This window comes from Zosterops lateralis, assembly GCF_965231275.1.
Source record: "Zosterops lateralis genome assembly, chromosome: 3".
NCBI classification, from domain to species: Eukaryota; Metazoa; Chordata; class Aves; order Passeriformes; family Zosteropidae; genus Zosterops; species Zosterops lateralis.
In genome coordinates, this window is record NC_139764.1 from 85,425,518 (window position 1) to 85,451,595 (window position 26,078).

The following is a 26,078-nucleotide window of genomic DNA, read 5'->3' on the forward strand; positions in this document are numbered from 1 at the left end:
TCCACATGGTCAGATTTTCTCCTTTCTGAGCATCCGTCTCAATGAATAACATGGTTCTTCTCCAAACAGGGCTGGTATGGCATTTAAGGTTTTAAAAAATAAAAACTTATTGGGAATTCTGGAAACAATTTCCCCTCTGCTGAAGCACTTTGCAGGCAATGCAGTTCTGCGCAGTGTTATTCAGGATGGTGTAGGCGTTGAAAGCCAATGTGACAATAAGTGTCTAAATTAAGAATTCCACCCATGAAAAAGGATTAATTTTATAATCTGGAAAGTAGAAAGGGAGCTTATTTGCTTTTCTGTTTGAAAAGGAAAAAAGCCTCTGACTTTTTCCATCCTATGTGATATCTGCACTAGAAAAATAAAGACCTCTGCAGTGCTAGGCTGTTTTCTATGAAGAAATGTAATCAAATAGCCCTCATTTTAGCTGTGCATTTGTTCATGCACGGCTACTGAAACAGAACACTGTCTTTATCCCTCTCTCCCTGTGTGCATTACACACGCACACATGCACACACACACGAACTGAGTGTGCCGGCAGCATTCAGTTAGTTTGCAGCATTGCTAGATGCAGAGTGAACCTGCTCGCTGGAAGGATTAAGACACTCAGATTAAAAAGATACTTATTTTCCATAGAGGAGGGAGTTAAAGAATGGCCACAGACGCTTAAGGCAGCCTATTTGGGAAGGGGGAGAACCCTCTTCTGCTGAAAAGAAACGGGCATTTAGTTTGGATATTCCCCGAACTGATTTTCTAGGTGACACTGTAGTTTAGCCGAACATAGACGGCGCCATCACTCCATTTATTTTTTTTTTCTCCCAACAGAAGACCCACTGACTTCTCTTATTTTAACTTCCTATTAACCTAACAATTCCCCCCACCCCCCATACAAATTACCCCAATCGTGCACAAACCTCAGGTTTTCTCGGTCTCGCTGGAAATTACTCTCAGGGAAGCAGACCTGTCGCAAGACGGACTTGTCTAACTTTTAAACTGCAGCGCTGAAGTAAATGCGGAGATCATTTCGTATGTGCTGTCTCTCTCTCTCTCTATCCTTCAGCAACAGCCTGTCCCCCTCCTCCGCCGCCTCCTCCCCGGAATCCCAAGCTAAAAGCTCTCCAGTCGTAATCCCTGGAAAAGGGAAATGGAAATGCCCCGGGCACCCTTACCTTCCACTCCGAAAGCTGTCAGGCTATTTCTCTAAAACACTAGCACCACAGGCACACGTCCCAACAACAGTGATGGAGAGATTCCCCTTCTGACGGAAGCACCGTTTCCCATTTTTCCCGGCTCAGGTTCAAAACCAAGATTTAAAAAAGCAGCAGAAGATAAAAAACGCAGCGAGAAAATCCCCGCACGCCACACGCACACCCCACCGAGGGAAAAAATCAGCTTTGGCTCCGGATCCACCAAATCCAACCTCATGAAGGGAAAGAAAACAGAAAAAAAAAAAATTTAAAAAAAAGGAAGAAAAAAAAAAAGAAAAAAAAAAGCAACCCAAAAAACAACCACCTCAAACCAGCGAGACTGCAGGGGAAAAAATGGAAGTGGCTGAGCAAGCGAAGGTTTTTTTTTTTTTTTTTTTTTTTTTGTTTGGTTGGTTTTTTGTTGGTTTTTTTGGTTTTTTTTTTACTTGAAACAAAGTCTCAGCACAGCAGCCCGATGCACGGCGATGCCAGGCAGTCGACGGTCTGAGAGAAGGACTAAGGCGCTAGTGCGGATTTGTTGGTGGGTTTTGTTGTTGTTGTTGTTGTTATTACTAATAGACTATTCCTCCTTCCTCCCTCCTCCTCCCGCTGAGGCACCGATGGCCGGACAGCGGCGGGGGGTCCTCGGCAGCCGATGTCGGGGAGCGGAGCGAGCGCCGGGCGCGCAGGAACACGGCGGCGGCGGCGGCGGGAGCGCGTCTGTGCCGCTGCGTGTGGCTCTGCCTGGGCGTGCGCGCGCGCCCGTGTGCGGAGCCCGCCCGCCTCCGCGCGACCCGGCCCGCGAGCGCGCGCATGTGCGCGCCCCGCGCGCGCCCCCTCCCGCGCGCCCCCGGCCGCCCGCTGAGGGAAGGGGGGCGCGCGCCTGCGCCCCGCTCCGCGCGTGTCCGCGCGCGTCACCGCCGCCCGGCGCGTCCCGGGAGCGCCGCGCGCTGCGCCCGGCGCCTTCCCCCGGCCGCCGTGCCCGGTCCGGGGCCGGCTGCGCCCCGGCGTCAGGAAAACCCGCGGGCGGGGAGCGAGCGAAACGGGGACGCCGGCGGGGAAGCTCGCACTTGATCTCCTTCCTCTTGTGTTTTTTTCCTTCCAAAGCACAACCTCCCCCTCGCCGCAGCCCCGGGAGCTGCCGGCTCGGCTCCGCGATGCAGATTAACTGAGACAGGGCTCCCGGGATAAACCCTCGCAAACGGCCGCCCGCCTCTGACTAGAAACAATAGCAATTTTCTCGGCGCGGCTGCAATTAACGCCGTGTTTGTTCCCCGCCAGAGATAAGGCTGTGCCCGACCGCAGCCGCATCCGCCCCCTCCGCGCGGGGAGGGATGGAGGGATGGAGGGATGGAGGGATGGAGGGATGGAGGGGCGGCGAGGCTCGCCCGGCTCCGTGCCCGGGGCGGGAGCGGCGCTGCCCCGGCTGAGCGGAGTTTGCGGGGCGACAGCGGCTGAAGTGGCACCGTCAGCGCCGGGTGGGGACAGACCGGGAAGGTTCATGAAAAAAGCTTTGCCGCAAGCAAGGCACCCCCGTTTTACTTTTGTTTTTGGTTTAAATTTTGCTATATCTTGGGGTGGTTGGGTGTGCTTCTTTTCTTTTCCCTCCCCTCCCGCTGAGTCCCTCCTGCTGCCCAGATCGGGTTGGGTTGTCCTCTGGTTCTTCCCGCTGCAGTGAGATACCGGGGCAGTCTGCACGACAACAGATATCCGGCGTGAAAATTAGGAGATGACATTTTAATAAATGCTGCTGTCAGTCAGCAGCTCTCAGCCTGGCCGCCGTGTGCTCCCACTGCTGCCATTCTGCAGAGAGCACAAGGCCCTGCTGAGCTCGTGGGGCAATACAGCCCCTCCACGCCTACAAAGTTTATATGAAATATGGCTGTGTGATTATGGACACGACCTCCCATCCCGATTAAATGAAAGTTTAAATTTGTGGACAACATCCAAACCAATCAGTCCTTAAAGCAAATGGTTTTCTCCCCTACAGTCCTGTTCTAGCCCCTGCAAGGTTTGAATTCCAGTAACACAGAGCTTTTATGATTACAATTACATGCTGCACAAATTCTGGTCAGAGGTATTGCTGGTCGCAGTCCACTTTCGACCAAAGTAAACCAGAACACAGTTATAGCTTTTTACTGTATTTTCCATAGGTATAAGCTGTAAACCACCTCCCTGCTAGCTTTTGCACCCATAAATCTGTTATATCCCTGTTGTCAAAATAAAACAAAAAATATCTGCCCAAGGCAAGGAAAATGAGAGAGATGTTCAGGGTCTGTGCCCAGCAAATGCAATGCAATGAAAACTGAACTGTTACTGGCTCAGAGGTATTCAAATTCTCTCACATTTGGTGATATTCTATACTATCTATTTGTTCTATTTGATCATCATGTTGCTTAAAGTACTTAAAGGGATGTTCTCTTCATTGGCAGGGTGGCATGAGCAGAATGAATCAAAGGTGTACTACAATGCAGTATTCAAACAACTTTTTCATCTCCTTTACATTAAATTAAGAGCTGTAAGTCATGAAAGAAAACAACTTGAACGAACTCTTTTACCTGTTTTCTATGGCATTGGCAAGTTGTAGCTCCTTTAATTGTGAGTGGAAAGCAAAAAAATAATACACAATGTATGGTAAGCAATTGTCTCTAGACATCTCCTAGCTATTCCAACACAGTGATTAACTTGAACTTTTCCCTTTTGTGAAGATGTGACAATGCTAGAGAGGATGAATCTGAGATGGAACACTCCTTAGCCTCTCATCCACAAAGTGAGAAAAAAGGGTGGAAGTTGCACAAGTCATACTTAGGTTAACTATGGCAGTTGAGGAGCAGAGAGATGGGAAGCAATGGGACAGGGCAGGATGGGATGGCAGCACAGAGCACTGTGAGGATTTCTTCACATGATTTGTGCAATTAGACTTGAACAATTCAGGTTTTAATGTCTGGAACTAAGTAATTAAATAAGCTATGCATTTTTCTAAGTACACGAATATCTTATGATCCACTTGCAGGTGTTTTTCTACTGGAATTGAGGCCAATTTGAAAAATAATTTGTTTGCCAGGTGTCATGCAGCATTTGACATAAAAGACAAATGTTACTTTGATAGTCTAGAAGTGAGAGTCAGGATATGTTTAAGTCTACAAGATATAAATGGGTAGAAATGTGACAATATGTTTGTTTAATTCGGGCATGCGGATCACTTGCGTTTGGAATGGTCCTGTTTTGTGTGTACATTTATTCATAAGCCACAGCCTGAAGGGCAGATGTAAAGTGAACCTAATGTGGACATAATGTGGAAATATTGAGTAGATTAATCTTGTTTGAGTACCTCTGTTAAAACCTAGGAATAATGTTTTAATGCAATCCCACAATTTCATGGGAGGGCTGTCAGCCCTGCATGGTACACGTGGTGCCATCTGTACTACAAAGAGTGTATCAAGGCACTGAAAGAAGTGTTATGTTGCTCAGTAGTAGTGTTGTAGGGATAGGCACAACATAGTGAATGCTAAATTTATAGTGCTGCTTTCTAGACTCAATGCAATTGTTTCAGCAAGGTTGGGCTTGATCCAAACTAGGAAAGAGGGAGGAAAGTAATGTTTTTAAGTAATTTCTGTATTGATGAGAAAAATGAGGCTTACCCAATTCAATATGTTGGATGGAATAAATTAAAGGGCTTGTTTAGTTGGGTTGTTTTTTTTTTTTTTTTTTTTTTTTTTTTTTTTTTCCCCAAATCTGCAGAAGCACTTTGAGATCTTTGGTATCTTGGTGACAGCAGCTAGATGATTTCAGTCCAGATTTTAGTGAACATAGCACAAAATTCCACACAGTTGGAATTGGAATTATCACTGACAATTTTGGTGAAAATTTGAAAAGGAAGGCTGTAAGTGGCTTTGGAGAATGGACTGTTCTCTTTATCACCAATCACTCTTAGAGGGACCCTTTTGGAGTAAAGGTCTATGTTGCAGCCTGAAGTGTCATTCCTTTAAGCAAATAAGACTGTCTATCTCCAATACTGAAGGCATATATTTAAAAAAAAAAAAATCTTAAAATTATTTTCAACAGACTTTGTTACTATTATTATTATTATTATTATTATTATAATCATCATCATCATCATCATCATGATGTTTAACTGACTCCAGAGTTACACTTAGATATGTCCTTCTATGTACACAAGAAAGGAAACTGTTGTTATAGACTCAATTTATAGGTAAGAATTGAGGGACAGTTACACTGAGCCTCTTGGCTTACGCAGAAGGGCTGCTGGTCTGTTTCCCACATCCCACTTTTTGTAGATATGCAAGGCCCTTCAAAATCCCCTTTGGCAAGAATAGACTTTCTACACTGCATTACATATTCTTCTGCAGAGCACCAAGCTGTATTTCCCAGCTCCAAGTAAGGAAAAATATTAAATCCAAAGCTGGTGTGACCACTTCAAGAGAAATGTTATGTAATTTGGTGTGAAGAAAAAAAAAAATGGAAGATGCTGGCCATATTACAGATATTATAAAATTTACTAAATACCTAAATAAGAAGAGAAGAAAAATGTTGTGTTATTCCAACAGATTGAGAACAAATGCAAATTGGAGAAAAAATTCATGGACTTGAACATATTTTCTGGTCCAGGATGTTATAAACCATTGAGAATCGTCGCATTTCTCTATTAATTTCAGATTCTAAGTGAATTTTAGCAGTATTAGTTTTCTCTCTGTTACTAAGAGGAAAGATTAATTTAATAAATAATAGGCTATGTTCTGTCTTCTCAATTTTAAATATACTTGGAAAGATTGTATGATTCTAATTAATTTTATTAGAGAAGTGATTCATATATTCATAAATAGATAATTAATAATGCCGCACCAGTAGATGGTGCTCAAGAATACATAGCATAACTGGAGGCATGGGTGAGTAAAGTGTTCTATTTTGAAATTGAAAAATTTTGGCAAAAATACTAATTTACTTTTGGGAAGTTGATTTTTCATCAATAATGTCAGCTTCCAAATTCAATCAAACCTTTGGTTTGTTGACAGTTTTCAGGTTGAAAAAGTCAGTGATTTACTTGCTTGTTTGTTTCTGTTCTTTGTATGGCTTCTCTAGCAAAGGTTTTCACAAGTAATTCTAAATTTTGCTGCTAGCTTTAAGTATTTTGATGTTGTCATTCAGTCCAATGAATTCAATAACTGGGCTAGAAGCAGTGAAGTTCATGCAATGAGTGACACTAAGAGTGTGGGCAAAAGGGGTCTGAATCACGTTTAAGGCCTGTACAGCATCTTACCACAGATGGTGGCTCTTGAAGGCTCCTGAGAAAGGTGCAGAAAATCCAGAACAGGACTGGTTTTGACAATCTGACTTCAAAAAAATCTCACCAAGTCTCCAGTATGCAGAGCTCTGTCTAAGTCTACAAATAAGTGTAAGTTCCTCTACAATACTCATTTAGCTAGTTTAACGCCATACATTCTTGTTTTCCACATAAGCACCTAATTGTTTTTAATCTTTTTTTTTTTTTCATCTCAGCATTATCTAAGGATGAGTCCCACAGCATAAATACTAAGTGAAAACTGATGTTCTGTTAGATATATTAGCTTTTTATTTATTTCAGCATATTCGTATGTCACTATATTCTTGTATTAGTGCAGGGAGAAGTGAGATTCTGGTTTACTTCTAGGAGTTATGTTGTATTTTTGCCATGTATTTTTGCCATATCTTAATATCCTTTTAAGATGTTCCACTCTATTTCCACAAAACCCTCCTTCTGTAATTCTTGTCAATTTTCTCTTAAACACCCCCTGGTTTTCTGATATCTTTCTAAGATGTAGAAATCAGCACTGCACACAGCTGTTCAGATCAGGGTGCAGCTCTGATTTTTTTAACATTTTTTTTTCTTTATCATCTCTTCTTGATTCATTTTAATATCTTGCTTCTTCTGAGAGCTGCTACATTGAACAGAGGTGTTCAGTTTGCTGTCCATGTCTGTTCTTTTTTATCAGTCTCCTGTGAGAAACTTTGTCAGGCAGGTTTAAATAAATGATGTCTATTGGTTCTCCTTTGACCACTTCAGTAGTTTAATGATGTGTTGAAAACATTCTAGCAGATGAGTGAGGTATCATCTTCCTTTGAAGATCTATCATCTCGTGGTCTTGTGTTTTATTTTGTTATTTTTTAATTCGTTAGATACAGATGTAAGATTTATGAATGTTTGATTCCCTGAATCATTCTAAAGTCCTTTTATGATGTATGTGAAACATTTGCTGTTCTCTAACCTTCCAGTAAAAGAGTTGTTTTTCAATTAGAGATTGCATAGCTCAACAACTTGCTCAGGATTTTCAGTCTTGGTGGCTTCCTGCTTTTCAAATGATTGATTTGTTTCAGCACGTCTTCATCTGATAGTACCTAATTTTTATTACCCAAGAGTAGATATCTCCCTAACATCCTCTATTGTGAAGACTGATGCAAATAAATCTTCTGTGCTCCTAGCAATGTCCTTCTCCTCCTTAATTGCTGTCTTTATTCTCTGAAGTTACCAGAAGACATAGTTACTTTTAAAAGTTTCTTGCTTTTAAGGTTACTCTTTTAATTTGTCTTTATATTTTTAACTTTATCCTTTTTATGAGTTACCTTTGCTATCCACTTTTTTCCCTTTTTTCCTCTTTGCTATTACAGTCTGTGATAATTTTCCTCATTTCCTGAAAGCTGCCTTTTCAGATTATGACAATTCCCTGCTTAGCTCAAGTAGCATCTCCAATCCTTTCATTTCAGTCCACTGGTTTGCAGCTTACCTTCCTTGTTTATCTCCTCCCCTTCCCCATATGTGTATTTATCAATGGAAATATTCTTGGTTTTGGAAGGAGGACAAATGCCACATTTTGACTAACATGCATTCTGTTGAAGGCCTCTGTCCAAAAGTTAGTGTTGTCACATTTTTTATATATCTTATATCTTGTTAGATGCATTTAACCTCATTATTTTAAGACCACTTTACATATTAGTTTGGATATCCTTAATCCTTGACTTCTTTCTGCTTATTGCAATTGAAGTCTAAAAATATGTCTAAACTCTGTTTTAATAATAGTGTCCAGTTTATCAAGCTGAGCTCATTGATTTAAGGTTGTTCCAAGGTGACACTCATTACTCAAAATAGTTTTCTTTCAATTATGTTCTGTTTCAAGAACTAATTTCCTGTAGTTCTGAGAAACTATATTTTTAATCTTTGACATTTACATATCTGATTTGTTTCTAATGGGGTTGTATAAAATTTATTATTAACCTGTTTTGTTATCATATTCTTGCTTTTTTTCTTTTTCTGTGCTGCACCCTTAGTATCTTAGTTTTGACTTGCATTTTTCAACATATGTCTTTCTCTGTCCTGGGCTTCCATCCTCAAGTACAGCCGTCTTCACTTAGAGGATTTTTTCAGACTGGAATTTATAGAATCTTTTATGTACAGAATAAAATTCCTCACAGAACTGGTTCATTCTGTTATTCTGGGGCGGTTTACAAGGCATCATAGGTTTTTTAAAGAATTATTTATTTAAATATTTATCTTATGTCTACACTTCCATTGTGAACAATAGCATAAAGCCTTCTTCTGTTGGAAAGCCTTCTATTTCACTTATTTTGCTTTTAATTTTTAATTTTGCATAAAAATTTGAAATTCTTTATTTTCACCAGGTGTCATTATATGGCTGATTTCCTGGATTTGTTCTTCTTCAGTTGCATTTTAAATGGGTACTCAGAAGAATTTTTATTACCAGTAACATTTGTAGATGACTTGGTGTTCTTTGCCTCTGTTTATTAGGTGTTTGGAAAAAAATTCCTTGCTTTTCAATCTATGAAATCAATATTTTTAATACTTTATGTCTTGCCCATATAATTGCTGTCATTTGATAACAAACTTGCCTCTGTTTCATGTATGCACATAGTCTGGGGGTGAGATTCTAACTGGCTGTACCGGTGTACAGCTGTAAAGTTGCAAGAAACTCATTGCTGTCCCAACACGTGGGCTGTATAATAAACTTTACAAAATTAATTGGAGAATATTTATGCGAAGATCAAAATAAAAATAAGGCCACAGTTTTCATGTTAATTATCTAAATGCACTGAAATCCTCTTTATACTGTGAGGAATACAAATATTTTTAAAATGCACTTTCATCTCTGATGTTGTTAATGTACTCTAAAATATTGCCTAGTCATTAATCAAATTGAACTCTGACAAATACAGAAAAACCCACAAACCCTGTGTCATTTTGGCTTGTTCTGCTAAAAGGAACGAAATTCAGAGTTAATGCTGAATCCATCTTTAATGCTCTTCATTTTGCTTATGTAGGCCAGAGAAGAGTAATTTTATGTACTTTGTGTGTCATTAACATCACTAATCACAAAGGGCAGTGTTAAAAGATGATGTCTTGTGTTGAGCTTTTCCTTGCATTAATGAAAATGAAGGACTGATAAACCTGTCTAGAGTTTAACTTTCTGCTGCACGGGTTTAGTGTCTAAAATGGTGATGGTTTAACCCTACCTGGCAACTAAGCCCCACATAACCACTCGCTCACTCCGGCCTCAGTCATGCTGCAGAAAGAATTGGAAGAGCAAAAGTGAGATAGCTCATGAGTTGAGATAACAATAGATAAAGCAAAGTCTGCACACACAAGGAAAGGAAACTCAGGAATTCATTCACTGCTTGCCATGGGCTGGCAGGTGTTCAGCTGTCTCCAGCAAAGCAGGGCTCCATTAGGTGTCACGGTTGCTTGGAAAGATAAATGCCATCACTTCCTATGTTTCCTCTTTTCTTCTATTTCGCCCAGCTTTATTTGCTGAGCATGACCCCATATGGTATGGAATGTCCCTTTGATCATTTGGGCTCATCTGCCCTAGCAGTGTCCCCTCAGCTCCTTGAGCACCCCCAGCCTCCTCTCTGATGGAGTGGGGTGAGGAGCGGAAAAGGCCTTGGCTGTGTGCAAGTGCTGCCCATCAATAATGAAAAGTTCCCTGTAGTATCAACAGTCTTTAAAGCACAAATCCAAACCACAGCTGAACACTTTACTACTACTATGAATAAAATTATCTCTACCCCAACTGGAACTATCACAGAAATGCACAAATTATGCTGCTTGTCCCCTACCAAGTTCAGTTGTGATCTGTTTTAAGGTGTTCATCAAGATATCCATAACAGAATCGTGTTTAAATAAGTTCTTAGTGGAAGACTTGGGTTCAAATTCATTTTTTGAGAGTTTGAGACCTGAAGTTTTCCCTGGTTATAACTTTCTAAGCCAGCAAAAGGGACAGTAGCATTTGTTTAAGGTTAACAACAGCTTTTGTTTTTTCTCTTAGGTCTCATTCAGGGACACCTGGTCCACAAAGTCTCTTCAGCATGAAACACAGGAAGAATTTCCTAAACTAGGATCACAATCCATGTGACTTTTTATTCTCTTATGTCTTTGGTTCTAGTGAGGGGAAATACAAATGGTGTGGTGGCACTGTTATTGCTTTACTGCTGCTGACAAAGTATGGCCTGCCTGTCTCTTTAAAATAAAATTTCTGTGAGTTTGATTTGAGGGGAGGATTCAGAACTGTGTATTCCTGAGCATCCAGAAGCGATAGTTTGAAATGAATTTTTGGGAGGTTTCAGGCATATTCTTTTGTAACCCCAGTTATCTGAAGCTTTAAATTGCCCCTCACCAAGAATGATGTCTTTCTGAGGCACATAGCTCTTCCCAAGAAACTAACAAAAAGCTGCATCCTAGCTCAGGCTTCCAAATTCCATGCTAAAGAACAGGAATTGAAGTCTCACCACAGTCCTTGCCTGCATGCTTGTTTGATCCAAACGCATATACATTTTTAGAAAAATAAATTAATAGGATGAGTTTTTTCTCAAATGGTATTTTCTCAAATACCCTGTATTTCCATGGAAAGGCTATTCAAGGATTAGCCGAGTCCATCAGGAAGCTTCACCCTGGGAAGGAAAAAGGGCCATGTTATGAGACTGCGATACTACAGAGTGAAGATTGGCAAGGAAAGACAAGCTGGGGATTGTCTAGCAAAAGAACAGCAGGCATCACAAAAAGCTGGAAGGAGTCGTGCTCAAAACAGAAGAGTTGCTCATGCAGCAAGTAACTGACCTTTGAAACTCCTTGCCAAAGGATGTTGTAGATAATAAAAAATAAATAAAATACAAATTTTCGTAGACTCAGGGGCAAACTGGACAAGCATATGAAAGAGAAATCCAGTGATGCTGGCGGTTGTCAATAAGTGGGCAAAACCATATCCATTTCAGGAATTCCCCTGTGCTGGAAATAATTAGAGGTTAGGAATGCATTAGTGGAGACTCTTGAGCCTCCTTCAGCATTTATAGTCACTTTTGAAACAGAATGTGGGGCTGAATAAAACTCTAGGGTGGTACAACCGTTTTGATCTTCACTCTTTTTGGATATTTTAGTAGTGACAGAGAGGTAGAATTTCAGAGGTGAAAATCTGACTTTTTTTTTTTTTTCAGAGATCCTGGAATCAGTTGAAATTTGGAAGCAAGCACTGAACATTATTGTTCAGAATGTCAGGACATCTATTTCAGTTTTAAAACACTGGCTGACTGCCCATAATTGCCTTGAGTGCTCACATTTAAAAATTTGAAGATATAGTCCAGATTCAGATCAAGCTGAGACCCAGGGAGGAAATTCTCAAGGTCTTTTTTTCTGTATCTAAACACCATTAGTTTTGCAAACACATTATCTGCAATTGCCCACATCTTAAAGGAGGAAGAAGCTATGTCCTATTCTAAAATTGTCCAGTATCTAAAATTTGATTGAATGGACAAGGCAAAGCTAAAGAAATGTTTTAGAATTGGGAATAAAAGACATACTTTATAGTTTTGGAAGAGAGTATTTGGGAGAAGAAAAAAAAATTCTTTCTTCATCAAATAATTTCCTTGGCTGTGAGGTGGGCATCCAGAGTATATTATTTCATTAAAGCAGTGTGTTTAAAAGTTTATGTATACATCAGACACACTTTTGACATCATATTATTAAAATTATTAAAATATCTGAAAAAGAGGAAGCATCAGACAGTAGCAGCCAAAGGCATGAATGACAAATGCTGCTTACTGACATAGTGAGGACTTCTCTTGTGACTGTCAATAAGGGGTTCATGGTCCACAGTTCTGCAAGGAGGTGCCTTGAAGCTCAGCTGCTTGAGGAAAACAGATGTAAATGTATCGTTCAAATTTTAAGAAATACAGCTTTTTTGATGTGTTTAAATATGTGTTTCAGGGCATTATATTAGTCTTCAGGCATGGAATTCTAGAGGAATAGCTTAGCTTACTTAATATTCTAAAGAAGTGTAAAACCTGAGTTAGAGGGTTGTATGTTGGCAGTAGCTCAGCTCATATCAATGGCCTTGTATCAGTGTAAAACATATGTGAGAATGGAATCATGCTCTTGATATGTACTCTGGGCTCAAACTGAAGACTGAGAGGAGAGAAACACATTTATATTACCAAAGGGCAAAATATTCTGTGAAAATGTGGGGTATTACTGTTAGGAGCTGCAGGTGGCTGTCATCATTCTGAAGAGACACATTTTGACAACACTACACAAAATATGAGAGATTGCAAGAAAAGTAGTTCCCAAATTGTCAGGCACAAGAAAAGAGTATTCGGAGGGCGGGTTTTTATTGTTTTAAAAGATGAATAACTAATGAATGAAAGAAAATTACAGAGATGTACTAATTTATATCACTATCTACCACTGAATCAAAAAAAGGCCAATAAATTAAAGGAATTAACCCAAACACAGCATAGAGCATCTACACCAAATGTATTAGACCTCCTGCTAAGAGCCATAGGTTTCTGTCTTTCATAAATTCTGGCAATGTTTTCAGTCCTCTCCTGCCAATAGTGTCTGATTGCACTGAAATATTTCCTCCTCTTTTTCTCCCTTTCTTTCTCTCATTTGCCTTTCTCTCTTCTTTCCTGTATGCACACTTGAATCTGTTATTTCACTGTTGTTAATCGGTGAATCCTAGACCTTTTATTGCAGTGATATAACTAAAAATTTCTGGTGAATGATTTATTGTTCTGTTCTTGCTGAACATTGCTGACTGTTATCACAGTAAATGTAAGTAGTGTCACTGAAGTCAGCAGATCTATGCTGAATTAATCAGTATGGATTCTGGTCCTGAGAGTCATAATTGATAAAGTCGTTTGTGTGCTTGAAACAAATCGTGAATGGATGTCTCAGTATAGGTTCCTTAAAACTGGCTTAACTGTACATTTAATTAATTTTAGAGGGTGTCACCTTCACACAAAGCAACTCAGCTTCAAAATATGTTTGGTCTTGGTAAAGGTATTTATAATGTGATTATTCATAAACTTTATTTTTGTTTCTTATATTAAGCTTTTGTCTGTACTTTATCTTTAGTATATTAAATACCAGGTTTTTAAAAATAAGTAGGTTACTTTCTAGAAGGGAAACCAACAAATGGATGTAGTTTCAAACACTACAGTGTGTTGTATATTCAAAAGTGACACAAGGTTAAAAAATAGTAGCCTGTTTTCAGTAAAATGCTTAGATATGAACGTATTTCTATTTTATAGCCATTTTAAAATGTGAGAGAAAGAGACTGAGAAATGTTTAATGATGAAACTACTAAAACATGATATTCAAATATACTGACAAGAAGCTGTTCTAATCTCTTTTCTTCCTGTCTTTTATATGCTTCCTCTGGCTTTTTCTCTGTTCATATATTTAATACTATACTTTCATCCCATTTACACAGCCCTGCCTCATCTTTTTTCTTATATTGTTCTTGCACTCATTTTTCTCTCTCAACCATGTATTTCCATATCTTTCTTCTCTTCTATGTATTCAGTATTTCTTTTCATGTTTCTCTTATTCCTGTACTACTGACTTCCTATAAGCATCTATATAGTTAGACTGTTTTCCATATTCTAATTTTATGATCTATTATTACTCTTTGAATTCGATCCCCAAAGTATTGTTTCAGCTGTTAGAAATACAGACAAAAGTTCAAGGATATTGTTTATTTAAACAGCAACTTTCTTAAGTTACCAAGAATATTTGGCAGTGCAGAACAAGATTCCTTCCTTGACTGTTCCTACAAGATGGAAGTATTTCTCAGTCTTTCCCTTTCTCCCCACCATTCCTCAGAAAACTGTCCCATTAATGGGATAGACATTGGAATCCATCTACCCAATTTTGGACAGACTGTTAAAACGTGGATAGATGGATGACATCTTAAATGCAGATGTGTATATCTGGGTTGCTTATTCCCCTGGTATGGTCAACAATTAGAAACAGGTGATTCTAATAATGATTTTCATTGAATCTTGCTGTGGATCTTAGAAGTAAGTTAGCTGATTCACATGCTGATAATTTTTCTTTTCCCTGTTGTGATGTAAATTTCTGAGGTTGTGTGAGATAAACCTTATTTCTGCTATCTCTTATTGTGGGCTATTAAAGTTAATTCTCAGTTTGACTTCCCAGTTTCTTTGGGTGTCCCTTTCCCTAAATCAGTTTTTGTGTCTAATTTGAAAGACCTTTTATAAATTATAATTTATTTATATATTATATTTATTTTTATATATTTATATATTTATAATTATAAAATCTCTCTGCTAGAGACTTGCTATTTTTAAGGAGACATACTTAAGTTGTACCTTTGAACCCATCAAGGAAGGTCTCTGATGCAAGATCCAGTCTTTTCAGCCTGGGTGTGAGGACCTATCCTCCCAAGTCCTAGTAAGCAATCATAAGAGTGTATACATCTGTCTCCATGTCTTTTCCTTCTAGCAGCATAGTTTTTCTGACCATTTCCACCTTCACTTTCCACCCTGTATCTCTTGGTGTTTCCAGTGGCCCCGCACCAAGTTGGGCTAGGGCATCACTGCAGCAGTGGGGCCACACTCTCATGCTCTCCTGCAAGATGCTGTCTGCATGTCTGAGGGCAGGCTGTGTTCTGACTCCTCCTGCCCCCAGGAAGCAGACAGATGCAGGCAGGGGGCTACATGCCAACTTTATGGCTGGCAGGAGCCCAGGGGAGTGCTGAGGCTCAGGCAAGATCTCTGTGTTGCTGCAGCCCCTCTCCTCCACCATGGCTGAAAACCACCACCCAGTTCCTGTACCTAGCTGCTGTCAGCCACAGCCTTGGAGCCATGTAGGCAAGTCCAGTCTGTGCTCTGGGATCTTCCATGCCTGTAAACAATCTGCCACTTACAGCCCTGCTTGTAAGTTACCAAAAATCAAAACTAGGGATAACTGACCATTGATCACATGCTTGGGAGGAGGAATTCTTACGATTTAAAGTCTTCACAAACGTTACTGAATTCAGGAGGTACGTGGCACCCTAAAGTCAGGAATTCACATACAAGTTCATATGAAGGGTTCTGATACCTACCTTACCAACTGTTGCTGGACTTGCAGAAGTCAATGTATTTTTTTTTTTTTTCCTCACTCCTGGTCAGTTAAAACCAGAGATGATATTCTGGGTTCTCCTTCTCTCTGCTTGTCTTCATTAATGCAGTGATATTCTGCCTTTGTCTCCTTTCTTGAGTTACTGTCTTCCAACATGTCTTAACATGTTTCTTTAAAGCTATGAACCCTTTGGGGCCAGGGACATGTCTTGTTAAAACTTAAGAGGTGGTGAAGAAGCGATTTTTACCATACTATAATAAAATTTAAATATAGATATGAGATATAATAAAACTCTGCACTCACATTCGTGCCCACAGTTGGAAATGTCCACTTGAGAGCAGAACAAGGGCACAGTCTGCAAAGGTCAGGTGCGCTGACTATATATTCAATAATTAGTAATAATCTTCACACTTTAAGTGTAACTGATAGAACTTCCCCATAAATTCTTTTTTTGTTGTTGTTTAAAAGGTTTGGTTTGTGATACAATAATTAGTACTTGTCTAAATTGCTTATTGATTAAATAACTCTTTATGAATCTGAATATGTACATTTTCTTCAATCTGATCTTTATTATGCAAAACAGTATTGGGGAATTAACTATAATATAATAACTGCTACAGATCACTTAGAAATAAGGATGTCAGTGGCATATCTTGTGAGCTATCAACTGGTCTTAATTATAATGTTGAACTTTTGCACTAAAGTCCTACTACCCCTGTGTTTTTAATATAGAAACTATGTCTCTTATGAAAACATTTTTTTAAATGTTTCTGTGGATTTTTCTCTCTGTTGTATTTTTGGACACAAGATGTTAATAAGAAAACTTTAAAATTGTAGTTGGTTCAAAGAAATAGGAATAGAGACAAGTTTAATATATAAGAAATCTGAACTGTTTCTATAGGCTCAAAATGAAAATAATTGTGAACATCAGTTATTAATCATATGCATTTTTAAACAATAAAATTGCTAATTCTGCTAGTATTAGGGGAACCTTCCACCAGATCACATTACTCAGAGGCCCATTTAGCCCAGCTTTGAACTCTTCCAGGGGTGGGGAGTCCACAACTTCTCTAGTAAACCAGCTCCAGTGCCTCATCATCCTCTCAGTAAAGAATTTCTTCCTAACATCTTATTTAAGCCTGCCCTCTTTCAGTTTAGCACCACTGTCCCTTGTAATGTTATTATCTGCTGTATAAGATGTCACTCTCCCTCCTTTTCAAGGCCCCTCAGGGTACTGAAAAGCTGTAAAAAGTTCTCCCCAAAGCCTTTTCTTCTCCATGCTGAACAACCCCAACTCTCAGCCTTTCCTTATAGGAAAGATGTTCCAGTCCTATCAGCAACTTAGTGTCTCTCCTATGGAGTCATTGCAACAGGTGAAAAACTTTCATTTTACAGAAAGCATTTTCCCCATTTTTATCTTACTTTGTTTTATGTTAAAACACTTGCTCACTTGCTTTTTATTCCAGCTGTAGGGTTAACATAAGTGTAAAATCTGAGAGTTTGGAGTAACTAGATGACTGTGAAACATGCACAGTTTTTATGTTTCCTTACAAATCAGATGGAAAAATAAGTGAAGAGTGAAACGGGCATGATTGCCTGAAATGAGAAGGGAATTGAAGTAGTTCAGAAATATTTCACCTAAGTAAGTGTGTCAGAATTACTTTTCTTACAACAGCATTTTGCCATTGAGAACATTGCACATTCTACCCATGACACAAAATCCTAATTATTGTCCTTCACTGTTTGACTTGACAGTTTCTACTTGACTAAGCTATAGCAATAGATGAACAAATTGTTGACCACTGGACTAATGGAGTTCCTGTAGTGAAGACATACAAGGCTTGATAGCACAGGTGTCTTTAGTCAGAAATAAAAGTAAAGGAAATTGTTCTAGTGTATTTTATAATAACAGTTTATAATGCACCAATGAACACAGAAATATTTTTAAAGAATTTAGTATACTTACATACAATTAAATTATCTGGAAAACACTGGATTAGCAGCCTTGGCAACTACTAAATATTTGCCCTACTCTGATCACAGCAATGTTTGACTTCTTAAGTATTCCCTGAAGCTGCAGATGCCCTGTCTTACTATAATGTTCCTCTCTTTAGCATTTTTGAATGTCATGCCAAAGATACCTGTGTAGGGCTGCTGTACAGGAAAAAGAGGACCTTTTAGAAAATCTGCAGCACCAGGATTTTGGCTGTTGGCCCCTTTTTCCCTTCCCACTCAACAAATCAACCAGGCCATCCTCCAGGACAATGGCCAGGTTCTTGTTCCAGACTTTTCCATCCTGAATGTTTCCATTGTTTATGTTTGTGTAGCATGGAGGAAAAAAAAATGAAATATGCTTGACTTTGCCTCAGCTTTATGTGTCTTCCATGTAAGATGACTCTAAGGAACAGGAATTGACAAGAAGTGTCTTTGGACTGAACAGTATCACAATTAATCTGCAACAACCTGTATTGATTAGTCACTAGGTGGATGTGGATTGCATTCTGCCTCAGGTACACATCCTCAATATGCACTTTTACAAATTTGCCTTGGACCAATGTCAAAGTGAACTTTTGAGAGGCTCAGTCCTATAATGGGTGAGGAGCCAAGCTATAGAACACACTGTGGGGTAAAAACCACAAATGCAGGAAAAGAACTTTAAGCACAGGGGAAGGACTTTCAATGTTTGCTTGTTTTTTTTTCCTTAAAGAAAGTGGGCAGCCCTGTGAAGTTTTATTTTTGTGTAAAAACCCAGATGGACAAATCCTGTCTTGGTTTGCAGCATTACCTTGAGGAGCAGATTAGTTATGACATCTTTTGGTTGATTTTCTGTAAGCTTAGGACCATATACCAGTTCTACAAATTAATTCAAGGGATTTCTAGTTGGAAAAATGTCTCTTGATTATGTTGACTTTCTTCCAATCTTCATCTTTCCTGCTGACTTAGCAGTCAGTGCTCACTCCGGAGATGAAGCTGGATGAGTTGGTGGAGTCCTCTGCATGATGCTTTGAGCAGCTGCTGAGAAGAACCACAGGGCACTGAGAAGCTGAACACTAGATCCCAGTAGCCCTTTGTCAGTTTTTTGGCCATGAGCTTCATGAGTCACAGTGAATGTATTTTACTGTACTATATTTCAAATCCCTTGAAAAAACAAAACAAAACAAAATGTACACAGTACTGTCTTCTAAACCCACACTATGAAGGAATGCCTTCATTTAAATCTTTTGCTTCCTGCGTATATAAAACCACATACAGACACACTTCATTCACATGACCAGTCCAGAAAAGGACTTTCTGCCTCATCATTCTTTCCTCTGCATGGCCTGTGATGTGTCTCTATGTGTCTGTAAATTGAGCAGCCTGCTAGTCTTTATTCAGAAGAGACAGTGATGAAGGTAACCCACTGGAAATTTTGGTGTGTCTTTGTCATGAAAGGTGGGAGAATGGAGGCTGAGCTACAGTGTTCAGGAGCTCAGGTGAGATGAATCTACAGTCTGTAGATAAAGCATATCTTCAGTTTCAGACGTCACCACCAACAGGCCTTTGGAAGAGAGTACGAAGGGAGAGGCAAAACTCACCAGCCCAGGTTTCTTCCTCTGTTTCCAAATGGTGTTGAAGATGCTGATACAAAATTAAACAGCATGTCCCATGCAGTGATACAGGGTAGAGCTCTCAGATATATCCCAGAGCAGGATTTTACAGGTATGCTGTGAGAGCTTATGGGAGAGGTATAATGTCTGAAGACTCCTTGTTTTATGAACTCTGGATGTGCTTGGGATGTGCTGGTATGACCATGGAGGCCTGAATAAAACACACCTTATGGCGTTGATTTTTTGAAGTGGTTTAAGCATAGTACCACATAGTCACAAACAACCCAGGTAATGTACTCTTCGGTAGAAAACTCTCTAATCAGTGATTATACAGAGATAGGGGTAAAACACAATGGACAAGGTTTCTTGAGTGATGAATGTATGCACCCTCTTTCTCTGAGAGTGCTGCCATTTAGTTTTAAATAAGTGTTCTTTTTCTTCTCCTTATTTTTTCAGTATTTGGCACATCTCTACAACTGCCAATGTATATGTCACTTTGTTCTCAGTTTTATTTTGTGTTATGATCATCTCTTTCATAGGAATAAGAGAGGGGTAGTAAGATCAATTCACTGAATTTCAATTTCATGAGGGAGAAAATGTCCAGACACTGTGAATGAAGCAAAATTAAGCAAACTTGCATTATTTTATCCCCCTACCCCTTTTTAATTGGAATTGTTTATTTTTAAATAGGTTTTCCTTTTTTCCAGTTTACTCTTCTCTCATATAATGTATTTCTGATACCACGTTGAATAAGGATACCTTTTTCAACTATAAATTTGAAGTGTTTCAAAAGATGTCCTAGTAACTACATTCCATAGACACAGAGATGTTAAATTACTTTGCTAAGTTAACTAAGGAGAGAACAATAATAAAAATGAGAACAGAGAACCTTTTTCTTACTCTATTCTTCAGTGACAACCTGTGGTGCTTTTAGTGCAGAACCATGACAATGGATGCAGAAAAGCTGGGATGTGTTCATAGATGACATTCAAGAAAATTAAAATTATCTGTAATAGAAAGGGAATGAATACCCTGACCTCTTTATACCTTTATGCACATTACATTTTATTAATGGAAGTAATTTCTCACAACTCAATGAAGTTATTCATTTGGTACATAAAGTTAAGCATAGATTTCAGTGCCTACAAGATGAAAGCATTGTGAATAATATTAGCGTTATCAGAGTTGTTTTCTATTTTCTTTCTGAGCCCATACTCTTGACTTTTGATTATAATTTTTTGCTTTGTTTTGTTTTTGACTTGTTTTGTTTTGTTATTGCCTGCCCTTCATAAGGAACTGTTATAAGGGAACTAGTCCTTGTCTTGTGTCCTAGGTGATTGCAATTTGATCTGAAACAGATGAAAACAGTGAGCGAGATGAAAAATAAAATGCACTATGAAAAACCATGAATATGGGAAGCATACAGTTAAAACAAGATATCAAAGCCTTTGCTGCCTTCTACATAAAGGATAAGTTTTAGTTTAATTACACAAACACTCAGCTTTTTTACAGAGTTCTCACTCATGTCTTTTTGCTTCTTTGTCTATTTGTACTACTTTAATATATTTTACAAGCCATTTTTCAAGGTAAAATTTCATATAACTAAATTTACCTTTGAAAAGATTAAATGTAAGTGGTTTAAATGGTTAGTTTTAAGGGAACACCATCTGGTACATAGTTATTAAAAAAGGCCATGAAAATATTGCATGACAAAATTAATACACAGCTAAATTAACATAAAAACCTAAATTAACAAGCCAGTTCAAAATGCTGATTATGATTAATTTTGTATATAAGTTTGCATAATTTTGAATCTCTGTTATGACCCCTGGTGAGATGTAGAAGGGATTTTTGTAGGACACACAATATAGCAGTATTTGAGGGGATTACTAGTACTTGAGGGGATAAGAACCAGCAGAAGTCACTCAGCATTTTTTCTATCAGGTTACTCTATTAATAAACATCTATAATAATGAAAGAATTGCAAAATTGGATTTTTGAGGAGTTTAAGTGGGATTTTTATAAGCTCACTTTTTATGAGAGACTTAGAAGTACATTGAAAGTTATGACAGATATTAAGTCACTATGCATTAATGTTTAATCTAAAATACTGATCAAATTTTCTTGGACATTGCATTTTTGTTGACATTTCATATTATTCTTGCTTTGGTCACTGAAATCCCATTGCTCTATATCTGTGGTGAATTATGAACAGTCCCTGTAGTATTAGGCTGATTAACTTAATAGGAAGCTATGTGCAAAATAAGCAAAAATAAATAAATAAGTAAACAAAGTGCACAATCCACCCCTGTCAGCATTCCCAAGACATTAAGTGAAGGACAGTATTGCAATTTCTTAGTGTCAGCGGTTCTGGTTTTGACAAGGTGCAAACTTTGGTTTGACAGAGATAGTCTTCAAAGAGATACAGCAGTTAGCAAATACCCTTATATGTTTTGATTTCTAGGAAATTGAAGGTCAGTTGTTACAAACTGCTTAGGGAGACAAGCTGACAGGAAGATAAAGGGAGAACTCTCCGGGAGCCGAAAGATGCAGGCCTCCATCCATTCCGAGAGCAGCGCGTTCTGGTAGAGGCTAAAGGTGTGTGCAGTGAGACAGGGAGCTGCTAAGGCAGTGTTCATGAAACTAATACGATTTTTTTCTTCTTGAATGCCAGCTTAACCCACTGTTGGAGCACAGGCATTGTTCAGTGGTTCAGCATTTAGGAATTTTCTGCAAAAGTATCGATGTGATACTGTGTAGGTAAATTCCTGATAAATGGCTGATAATAGCTTTCAAGGCAAATTTTAATAAACCAGTAAATATTCAATGTGTTCAGAAAACATAACAATGAAACCTAGATAATAAATTATGCTAGCAATATAAAGGATGGGAAACACCTTGGAGGACTCCAGGCAAAATTGGATGTCTGGTGTCACCTACCCACATTTCTTTTCTTCACCTTGTTTCCCTTACATACAAGTCCTAGCACAGGATGTCTCCCTTCCTTGGGCTCCTTTTTTTTGGTCATTCACCATAAGGGCTGCCTATGGTGAAGGACTTTGGATTTACGCTTTAGATAGCTGAAGTGAAGTAAGGTAAACTATGTCTAAAGTTCATCAATTCTCTTTCCACAGTCTTCTCTCAACTTTGTTTTTCTGTCTATCCATATATAATTTCTATGTGGACCTAAAACATAGACTTCACTCCACGGCTCTGTGTGTGTGCATTTATGAACACATATACAAGGACATTTGTCAGATTTTTTAAGGATATGATTCATCCTTTAAAAAAACAACTCTTGTTTATAGATGCTATATGTTGTCTGCATATATGAGAATTTGAAAAGTAAAGAATCACCTCTGTCCTTTCCACAAAATTTAAAAATTCTGTCAGCAAATATTTTAACAGTCCCCTAAGCAGCAGCCTTCTCTCTTGGATCAATGGTTAATTGCTCCTCAACTGCTGTAATAAAAATCTGTAGCCTCTCCCCAAACTGTTGCAAGTGTTGTGATCAACACGCCAAGAGTTTGATACAGCTCTAATTAGTTGGGACTGCTTTAAGTGCTGTCTTTCCCTCACAGCCCAGCTCACAAGTAAAAAATATATATTTTTAAATTAAATATACAGATAAAATACATATGTAAGAAAATATTTACAGCTCACAGGTAAAAATAAAACTCTTTCTCAATTTCCCGTTGCTCTAATTTTAATTGTTTTAGATTAGAGACAGGACTAGGATTGCCTAACCACTTTTGAGGAGGTGAGCACTATTTTTAGGGTGTCTTGATGGCTGCATTGTCATTATGATTGCACAAAGGTTTAAGTGCAGGAGTGAGGGCCCCTACTTACCACCTGGATGACATTGTTTACACAGTTAAGATGAACAACAGGTTATCTAAGATTGCATAGCTGATCCTCTGTACTTCAGTCTCATAAATGAAGGAAGGAATAGTGTCATGGTATAGTTACTTTGCTAAACAAACAAACAAACAAACCCCAAGAAAACCTCTGATCTATAATTTGGTTTTGGGTTATTTTATCGTAATTTTGGCCTGGTTTCATTAAATTGTGAATTATCTTCCTAGCTTGAAGTTAAAAAAATAAAATAAGGAAGATGCGGCTCCAAACTCAGCAGGAATTGGCTACCAATGCAGCCAGAAGGAGCTGAGAGCCAACACATCTGCTTTCACGTTGGTAAAATCCTGTCTAAGAAGGAGACATGAGGCTTATAAGTGTTGAAGTAATTGGTAGCTGGAGGCAATGATTTTCTTACTCTTACAGAAACTACATGCTCATGTAAGAGGCAGAGCTTCTGGGTCCAGGCACCTGTTGGGTTCTAAACTCCACACAAACTTACAGAGGCAATGTGTTTTTCAGTTCTGTAGTTTTAATTATTCTTTCCTACTGGTGGCAGCAGGCTGAAAATTCCTGAACTCAGTATTGTTCCAGATGAAGAGACAAATGAGGATGATAAAACTCTTGTAATATTAATATAAGGATTCATAAAGAGCACATTTTATATTTCAGGTTTCATGACTTGACCTCGAATTCACAAAACATCCTAATTTTTGAAATGTGTGATTTCTGGAGAAATCAAGTTCAGTTAATCCTTCCCAGTCTGTCACCTCCCCAGACCTATTTCTACAGTGGCTGGGATTCCTCTGTGTCTGTATCATTGGAGCTCTGATTTTAGCTGGGGCTCTGACAATCCCTCCTCTCAGCAGCTTCTCTCTAAGGAGGTTGCTTATGGTCTCCTCCAGTTTCTTGTGCATGGTCACGGAGCTTGGTCTGCTCACTTGATGCTACTCAGTGTTCACTGCCCAGAGCCAGTCAATAGTTTGACTCTCAGGTAGAAATGAAGGAGTTAAAACAAACAATATAATTGTATTTTCACTAGGCTGGAGGGTTCCTTAAAGAAACTAGATCTCGTATTTTAGTTACCAGGAACAGCAATTTTAAGTCTTTGAGGTTATTTCAGTCTCTTGTGTTTTTACGATAGGATACATTGTATATAGTTCAGTGTATTATGTGTTAACATTTAACATAAGCCCTTGAAAACATCTTTATTAATGCAAACCTGATACATGAACTGTTAACTTTGACAAAATATGGAAATGGATCTGGTATGTTTTACAAAATTATGGCTGGTTTCTCATTTATTGCATGACGTACTTTTGACCTGCTAAGACCTGATGAATGCCCAAGGGAGGTGATGTTGTATTCATCGACAAGTTGAAAAGAGCTATATTTTTTCAACAAATTTAGTGATTCACATAATTATTTAGCAAGTTTTATTTATTTGCAGCATCTGAGGGCTGATCTTACATACTTTTTTGTTGTTATTTTGGTTCTAAGTGTTCCTTGCCTTGCCTCTTATGTTTGTTAAAATCAGTGCATACAAATCCTCACAATTAGTCTATTTTAAAAGTCTTTTTTTTTTCAAAAGATATATACTGCTGAATTAAGTTGGTTTTTTACCAGTATGTGATTATAATTGCCATTACATCAGTCATAAACAATTCTGAGTGTGGACTACAGGGATGAAAGAGGTCCACCAGTGTATTTTTTACCAGGCATTTTAACACATAAAGCTTTTGACTTTATATTTCATTTGAGATTTCGAGTTCTTAGAATTAAGAGATACATAATAATTCAGCAGTACAGTTTACCAGTTCTGCCTGTTACAGTTCTATTCATATAACACAACTCATGCTATCTTACTCTGTTCTGGAAAATAAAGAGAATATTAATAAATTCTAGTAAATAACTTAAACTAAATTTTGTTAAAATTATTTATTGTTCTGAGATTTTGAAACATTTGTATGGCAAATATCCATTTTGTTTTCTGTTACAGATGAACAAATTGTATTCATGGTTCAGTGTGATCCATTCATTGGTTCATGGATCCCAAAGTCCTTCAGGCAGTGTGACAAATCCACATAATTTCCCTGAATGTTAGGTTGTGCATGTTTTGTATCTGATTAAGTTGAAAGATGTGTTAAAGAAATGTAGAAAAATCCTCATGTATAAAAATCCTCAGACAGCTCCTGATAGCTACATATCTCAGAAATCTCTGGAGCATTTTGTTATTCAAAGCAAAATTGGCAGTAATTTACACTCAATAAATTGGTTCCAGATCTGCCTATTTCAGATGATATCACAAGGACATGATTTTATGTAAAATTCCCTTACCTTTTGTCAAAGTGTGTTCTTTTTAAGAAATTTACCATGGTAAATGCAGATTATAGAGACTCCCTTGCCTTGCGGAGCATGAAAAAATGTAATGGATCAATAGTTCATATGCAAGATATGTTCTGATCAAATAAACTCATCCTTTTTTTGTCCAAGTTTTTTGAAAAAGAAGGTTCTGGATTCATGGAAAAATCATGACATACATCATTCATAATGCATTGATAAAGCCTCCATTTGCTACAAACCACACAGTCTTTGCAGAGAGGTACAATAAGTTTTGATTTTTAACCAAAGAAAAGTGAAAATTAAACCTTGTAGCAGTCAGGCCTTGACTCTGAGGAAGTAGTCCATTGTATAGTTTTAAGTTCTTTGCTATTTAGAAGCTTTACCAAATAATAGTTTGTTACAAAACTGATTAATTTGCTTCAGGATTTTTTTAAAGGCAGCTATGAAGGAAGATAGCTTATCTGCAAGTTGTAAATTCATAGAAAAAAGTAGGTTAAAAATAACAACAGAAATTATATATAAATATGAAAGTGTGAAAATAAGAAAATGAAAATTTAGACTGAAAGACAAATAGTTTTCTCATGGTAGCATCACTTAAACTTGAAAAGTTAAAAAAAAATTTTGAAACATTAAAAAAAAAAAAGAAAAAAAATCACTGTCTAGCACTAGGAAAAGAATAGT

The 26,078-nt window shown here is 38.2% G+C and overlaps 1 protein-coding gene across 1 annotated transcript in view; it reads right to left on the reverse strand.

The window, feature by feature from the left end:
- ADGRB3 (adhesion G protein-coupled receptor B3) overlaps nt 1-1,894 on the reverse strand; it is a 445,728-nt gene extending 443,834 nt beyond the window's left edge. Inside the window, exon 1 of the mRNA XM_083856501.1 lies at nt 1,170-1,894. The gene's annotated coding sequence lies outside the window, so the exon portion shown is untranslated. The remainder of the gene's footprint in view (nt 1-1,169) is intronic.
- Nucleotides 1,895-26,078: the final 24,184 nt, after the last annotated feature.